We start from the raw sequence: 8589 nt of genomic DNA on the forward strand, positions 1-8589 counted from the left end.
ATGTCAAATATTTTAATACTCTGATACCTGGAACTCCTGCCTCTGGCTTCCACTCTACTGAATTTCCTCAGCTTCATCCAGGACACATGAAGCCCTATATGAGCGAATATTCCCCTTATTCAAATTCCTTAGTATCCTTTCACTCATTGCCAATTTTCTTTTGTCATTCTCCATTTCTTAATAATAAATATTAATTTTTTTTGCCTGTATATGGATATTTAGTACATTCATCTTTTGCCTTTATTTTGGTCCAAGCTGTTACTGGCATAAAGTCCATTATTTCGATTCAGACTCAAAGTCATCCCAGATATGTAAGTGTACTCAGAAACCTATCAGTCAGTTTACAGATTCCTTCTCTATATACTATTTTTATAATATTCATTCATGTTGCCATTTAAGTAATCTTCAAGAATTCAGAACCCTTTGTTACATCTCAAAAATAAAGAAATGCAACCACAAAAATAAACAAATGTCATAATATTTCACAAGTCAGGGGTTTCTGGGTATTTAATATTTATTAGGATGGAAAATTTGAATAAATCCTAGGTTCTATCAACTTTTTCAGGTAATGTAATAAGTCTCGACATGAAGTACATGGAGTCTACAAACAATGTGACAGAGTTTGTTCTTCTGGGACTTACAGAAAATCCAAAGATGTAGAAGATTGTATTTGCTGTGTTTTTGTTCATCTACATCATCTCTATGGTAGGAAATTTGCTCATCTTGGTAACCATCACTGCCAGCTCATTGTTGGGATCTCCCATGTATTTTTTCCTGGCCTATCTCTCCTTTATTGATGCCTGCTATGCCTCTGTCAATAATCCTAAACTGATTAGAGATTCACTTCAGGAAAAAAGACCATCCTTTTCAATGCATGTATGGCCCAAGTTTTGGGGAACATTTCTTTGGAGGTGTAGAGGTCATCCTGCTTACAGTGATGGCCTATGACCGATATGTGGCCATCTGCAAACCCTTGCACTATGCAACCATCATGAACTGCAGAGTGTGCATGCTGCTAGTGGGAGTGTCCTGGATGGGAGGCTTTCTCCATGCAACCATCCAGCTCCTCTTCATCTTCCCACTACCCTTCTGTGGCCCTAATGTCATCGATCACTTTATGTGTGACCTGAGCCCTTTGCTCAATCTGGCCTTCACTGACACCCACATTCTGGGGCTCTTTATTGCTCCCAACAGTGGGTTCATCTGCCTGTTAAACTTTCTCCTCCTGCTTGTCTCCTATGTGGTCATCTTGCACTCCCTGAAGACCCATAGCCTGGAGTGCAGGCACAAGGCCCTGTCCACCTGTGTCTCCCACATCACAGAGGTTGCCTGTTCTTTGTTCCCTGCATATTTGTGTACATGAAACCTCCAGTAAATTTATCTATTGATAAAGCAGTTGCTGTATTCTATACCATGATAAATCTCATGTTAAATCCTGTGATCTACACTTTGAGAAATGCTCAGATGAAAACTGCCATTAAAAAATTGTTTAGCAGGAAATTATTCGATAAATGAATGTGCTTAAATCCCAACATTGATTCAAGAGAGGAAAGGATGAATGAACATTTTGTAATATCTCAGCAAAATACGATTGGAAGAGCATGAGAAAAGACTGTTATTCTCAAAATCTGCATTGAAAGAAGTAGGAATAGGTTCAAACAATGGAGAAAACTGAAGCCTGAATAATCTACTCATATTGCAAATTTCCACCCAATCTGGTCGTTTTTTCTGTCTTTATCTATTTATATGGATTTATAAATTTTCCTTCTAATAAAAAGTAATGATATCAAAAAATATTGATATTGATCGATAATGCCTATAACACTAAATCAGGTAAACACTGCTATTACCCTCTTTTACCTTACAGAAATGGAGAGTTATCAGGACAGATATACTGATGATTCAGTAACCGTATTTCTGATTTTCAGGACCATATTTTTAGCTTCTATCATTCACTGCCAGTAATGATGAGAAACTTTTCATATAACTTTACTGGTTACATTTTCTGAGAAAAGGACTGTACTTACCATATTACAATACTCTGACTATAACTAAAAATCAACCTATTTAATTGTTATTTGATACTCTTTTATTTATCAAAAGAAATGCTCATATATTTCTAGTAATATTATAGTATCTAAGTACTTTGGGAAAAAGACAACAGGCCATTTATTTACCCTACAAGTGGTAAGAGATTCATCCCTGTTTCTAAGTTTCCTTTGAGTCTTTAGAACTAGAGTATTGCTCATGTCACTGTCTGCTGATAACCCATTAGAAAGAGGATGACTTAAATAAAAGAGTGCCTGGATATCTCTCTGTAATTCCTATTTACTAAAAGTGCAGATATAGTCCATAAATTACTTGCCTGCTAGCTACCAATATTTTCTACAAGTAGTACAATACTTGATACCTGATTACATATTAAATAAATAAATAAAATTATAAATAAAAAGTGAATACAATAAAATGTACACTACAAAATATTACAAAGGATTACAGGAATTTTTTCTACATTTATTTCCTTCAGATGAGAATTCTGTAGAGAATTCTTGATTGCCCTTTAAATGAAACAAAAATGTGTTTAATTCTCAAACTGAGGAATGGGATAGAATATGGAATTCAGTTTAACAATATATGAAAAAATGTTTATCTTCATATTCCTTCAGGAAGACATCATTCTACAAATGTGGGCTGTTTATCATTTTTCTGTTATTTCATGGCTACATTTCATTATTAAAAGTTGTTTTTCATAATGTGTAGATCTTTCTACACACAAAGCAATTGCAGGATTAAATACTTTTCAGGAAATTCTTCTTTCACTCATTAATAAATTTTTGTGCCCAAGAAATATATTTGAGTATATTTCTGATGTGACTTTAAGTGTAAATAACTTCTTCCTTTATAAATTTAAAATCTATTGAGAGACTCCCAGAAAGATGTAGAAAAATCACTGTCAAGAATTGAAAAGGGTAAGGTAGAAAGGGTGTTATAAAACCACAGAAGAGGAATCTGGGACATGGGTCAAGAAAGATTCCTAGAAGGGAAAACATTGAAAAATCACCCAAGGGATAGGGTGAGATCAGTAGGGTAAACAGGCAATATGAGGATAAATCATTCCTAGGACAGGTAGTAGATACAAAGGTTAAGAAAAACTTCAATTCTACATAGTCATTATTAAATGATTTATTCATTCAACACTATTTTCACCAAAACTCTACAGGTGCCAGTCATCAATACTGCATACTTACCTAGAATAAAGCTATATTGTAACTCCTGAGACTCAAGAGACAGCAAAGAGCAAGATCAGGAAAGGTCTCATAATACTGTTAAAGCATAATGGTAAGGATCATGGGTCAAACTTTGAAGGAATTTTTAATCTAGCAAGCAATGTATTTAGATTCTTGTTTCATGAACAAAGGGAAAAGCAAAAGACAATCACGAGAGTACAAAAAGGCTCTGCCCCTGGCCTCCAAGCAGACCACATTATGCAGTACAGGGAGTACTCTGACTGCTGAGGCCAAAGCTAAAGCCAGACTTCACTTGAGACCCCAGGCTTTCTTCACCCATATTGGCTTTTCTGACTTCCATATGTCACTTAGTAAAAATCTTCAACTCACTTTCAGTATCTATAGAACACACATTGACATGAGAGAGAGGAATTGTTACCCAAATATTAAAAAAAAAAAAAAAAGTTGTAGACAACAGAACTGATATATGAGGAAGATTAGAAAGATAAGAATCGGAGATCCAAGATGGTGGACTAGAGGGAGGCTGCGTTCCTTGTCGCTCCATAATGCCGGTTTCAAGCAGAGGGTATCTGTTTCTCCTTGAGGCAGTTTTGATGCTTATCCATCCCCTGGTGTTTACCCATTTGTCTGCTGTGACGGCCTGCAGTCTGCCAGCATATCGACACCTTTTTTGAGAGCAGATTGCTCACTATCAGTAGTCTATCATCCGCCTTTTGCCTGCCTCTCGCTTGTCCATCGCCTGCCTTACTCCTTTCCATCACCCATTGCTCGAGGTTCACCTCCCGATCATTGGACAACAGTTGGCAAACTGCTTGCTGACCACCAGTGGAGTGCCAGCTGCCTGCTGCTGCCTGGAAGTTCACTGTTACAGTAACTGCAGGTTTGATTACATGTGGCTGCCGCCATTTTGAGACAGCAGCCAGGACCCGTAGGAAGCCTGATTGGACCAACTGAGCCCCATCTCCAGGATCCCTCAGCCTGACTGATCAATCCATGCTTCTGGGGCCCTCATATCCACTGACTGCTCCTTGCCGCCAGAACTGACTGTGCCCTATCACCGGGACCCCAAACCCACTGATTGCACCTGTCCTCCAGGATCTGACAACCACACCAAACACACCAGAACTCCAGGACCATGCCAGACCAACTGCATCCCATCTGCGGGACCTCCAGCTGACCACGTCCACCCCTGAGCTGCAGCTCCCTATTTGCCAACACATTTCAAAGCCAGAGCGGCCATCCTGGATAATCCGGGAAGTTGTAGCTCCAATCTTTGAGTGGGGCAAATCCCAGGCTGAGAGGCCTGCTGGAGGCTTGAAGCTCATTGTCAGGTACCTCTCATACATCAGGCTACTGAACACTGGGAGGTTTCATTAGTATATGACTGTTATACTGTAGATTTTCTTTTTTCTCCTTTTAAAAAAAATTAAAGTTTTTATTTCTTTACTTTTCTTGCTTTCTTTTCCTTTTGTTTACATGTTCCCTCAGAGTCTCTTTCTCCCTTTTTTGCATGCTAACATCCAATTTCTTTTGATTACATTCTCACATTTTCTATTTTCTAGAACTTCTGTATATCCTTTTCTTATCCCATTAACAGCCACATTCTACATCCCTCTGCATCCTCTTTGTCCTCCATTACAAACTGCAGACCTTATTGCATACCTGTTTGTTTTACCAAAGATCATATTTGAACTCATTTTGTTTATTATGACAATTTTGTTATTGTCCCCATAGGGGCTATTTGGTCTAGGATTGAATAGTGTCTGATTTGGGCACTGCTAATATTGATCTCCCCTTACAGGAAGGGTTTTGGAAACCTATAGGGCGACTATAAGACTATAGGGGGAAATCTGCAATATACCAGATCTGCACTGCTGGAGGGGAAGATACATGAACAACATGAAAAAACAAGGGAAGAAAATGATCCAAACAAATCTAGATTCTATATTAATAGAATCCAATGACAGTATGGTAGAAGAAATGTCAGAAAAGAATTTCAGATTATACATGATTAAGATGATTTGTGAAGCAAATATGAGTTAAGAGAGCAAATGCAGGCAATGAGGCAATGATTGATAATACCAAAAAGCAGTTGAAAAAGCAACTGCAGGAACCAAAGATCATTTCAAAAAAGAGATAGAGATTCTCAAATAAACCCACACGGCAATCCTTGAAATGAAGGAAACTATAAATCAAATAAAAAACTCAGTGGAAAGTGTCACCAAAAGACTAGACCACTTGGAAGACAGAACCTCAGACAATGAAGACAAAATATTTAATCTTGAAAATAAAGTTGCCCAAACAGAGAAGATGGTAAGAAATCAGAAATAGAATCTCCAAGAACTATGGGACATCATGAAAAGTCCAAATTTAAGAATTATTGGGATTGAGGAAGGCATAGAGATACAAACCAAAGGAATGAACAACCTATTCAGTGAAATAATATCAGAAAATTTCTCAAACTTGAAGAATGAAATGGAAAATCAAATACAAGAGGCTTACAGAACACCAAATGCACAAAATCACAACAGATCCACACCAAGGCAGATTATAATGAAAATGCTGAACATTCAAAATCAAGATAGGATTATGAATGCCATGAAAGAAACGCATCAGATTAAATATAGAGGGAAACCAATACGGATAGCAGCAGACTTCTCAACCCAGATTCTAAAAGCTAGAAGGGCATGGAACAACATATTTCAAGCTCTGAAAGAACATGGTTGCCAACCAAGAATCCTATACCCAGCAAAACTAACCTTCAGATTTGAAGAAGAAATAAAATCTTTCCATGATCAACAAAAGTGAAAAGAATTTACAAATAGAAAGCCTGCGCTACAGAATGTTCTCAACAAAATATTCCATGAGGAGGAAAAGATAAACAACAATGTAGGTCAGCAAAGGGAGGAACTACCTTAGAGAAAAACCACTCAAAGGAGAAACCAAACCAAATTAAAAACCAAAAGTAAGCCAAATGACTGCAAATACAAATCATTTCTCAATAATAACCCTGACCGTTGATGGCCTAAACTCATCAATCAAAAGACATAGACTGGCAGAATGGATTAAAAAGAAAGACCCAACAATATGCTGCCTGCAAGAGACTCATCTCATAGAAAAAGACATCCACAGACTAAAGGTGAAGGATGGGAAAAAACCTACCATGCACATGGACTCAGAAAAAAGTGGGGGTTTCTATCCTTGTATCAGATAAAGTGGACTTCAAACCAAAGTTAGTCAGAAGGGATAAAGAAGGACATTTCATACTGCTTAAGGGAACCATAAATCAGGAAAACATAAGAATAGTAAATATTTATTCCCCAAACAATGATGTATCCCTGTACATCAAACAAATCCTTCTCAATTTCAAGAATCACTTAGACCACAACACAATAATTCTGGGTGACTTTAATGCACTGCTGTCACCACTAGATAGATCTTCCAAACAAAATCCAACCAAAGAAACCATAGAACTCAATAACACAATCAATAACCTAGACTTAATAGACATATATAGAATATTCCATCTATCAAAGAGCAGATACACTTTCTTCTCAGCAGCACATGGAAACTACTCAGCCAAGTTCTACAAGACCTTCAAAGAAGAACTCATTCCAATACTTTTCAAAGTATTCCAGGAAATAGAAAAGGAGGGTACCCTACCAAACTCATTCTATGAAGCTAATATCACCCTCATACCCAAACCAGGAAAAGACACATCAAGGAAAGAAAATTTTAGACCAATATCCTTGATGAATATAGATGCAAAGATCCTTAACAAAATATTGGCAAACCGTATCCAAAAACATATTAAGAAAATTGTGCACTACGATCAAGTGGGATTCATTCCTGGAATATAAGGATGGTTCAACATTCATAAATCAATAAATGTAATCCATCACGTCAATAAACTTAAGGATAAGAATCATATGGTTATTTCAATTGACACAGAATAAGTGTTTGACAAAATACAACACCCCTTCATGCTCAAAATACTAGAAAAAATAGGGATAGTAGGAACATACCTGAACATTGTAAAGGCTATTTATGCTAAGCCCATGGCCAACATCATTCTTAATGGAGAAAAACTGAAACCATTCCCTTGAAAAACAGGAACAAGACAGGGATGTCCTCTTTCACCACTTCTATTCAACATTGTCCTCGAAACTCTAGCCAGAGCAATTAGGCAGACTAAAGAAATTAAAGTGTTATGAATAGGAAAAGAGGAACTTAAGCTGTCACTATTTTCAGATGACATGATTCTATATTTAGAGGATCCAAAAACCTCCTCCAGAAAACTTCTAGACCTCATCAATGAATTCAGCAAATAGCAGGCTATAAAATCAGCACGCATAAATCTAAAGCATTTTTATATGCAAGCCACGAAATAGCTGAAAGGGAAATGAGGAAAACAACTCCATTTGCAATAGTCTCAAAAAAAATAAAATACTTGGGCATCAATCTAACCAAAGAGGTAAAAGATCTCTACAATGAAAACTATGAAACATTGAAGAAAGAAAATAAGGAAGACCTTAGAAGATTGAAAGATCTCCCATGTTTTTGGATATGCAGAATTAATATTGTCAAAATGACCATACTACAAAAGTGCTATACAGATTCAAAGCAATTCCAATTAAAATCCCAATTATGTACCTTACAAAAATAGAGCAAGCAAACATGAAATTCATCTGGAAGAATAAGAAACCCAGAATAGCTAAAGCAATCCTTAGCAGGAAGACAGGGGATATCGCAATACCAGAACTTCAAATATACTACAAAGCAATAGTAACAAAAACGGCGTGTTTTTGGCACCAAAATAGACAGGTAGATCAATGGTACAGAATAGAGGACATGGACACAAACCCAAATAAATACAATTTTCTCATACTAGACAAAGGGGCCAAAAATATGCAATGGAGAAAAGATAGCCTCTTCAACAAATGGTGCTGGGAAAACTGGAAAACCATATGCAACAAAATGAAACTAAACCCCTATCTCTTACCCTGCACAAAAATCAACTCACAATGGATCAAGGACCTTGAAATCAGACCAGAGACCCTGCATCTTATAGAAGAAAAAGAAGGTCCAAATCTTCACCTTGTTGGCTTAGGATCAGACTTCCTTAACAGGACTCCCATAGCACAAGAAATAAAAGCAAGAATTAATAACTGGGATAGAGTCTAACTAAATAACTTTCTCTCAGCAATGGAAACTATCAGTAATAACAGAGAGCCTACAGAGTGGGAGAATATCTTTGCCACTCATACTTCAGATAAAGCACTAATCTCCAGAATCTATAAAGAACTCAAAAAACTCTACACCAAGAATGCAAATAACCCAA

General features: G+C 37.0%; 1 pseudogene; it reads left to right on the top strand.

Moving 5' to 3' along the window:
• Nucleotides 1-594: 594 nt before the first annotated feature.
• LOC124959152 (olfactory receptor 4C13-like) lies at nucleotides 595-1515 on the top strand (annotated as a pseudogene).
• Nucleotides 1516-8589: the final 7074 nt, after the last annotated feature.

This window comes from Sciurus carolinensis, chromosome 11 (assembly GCF_902686445.1).
Source record: "Sciurus carolinensis chromosome 11, mSciCar1.2, whole genome shotgun sequence".
Taxonomy (NCBI): Eukaryota; Metazoa; Chordata; class Mammalia; order Rodentia; family Sciuridae; genus Sciurus; species Sciurus carolinensis.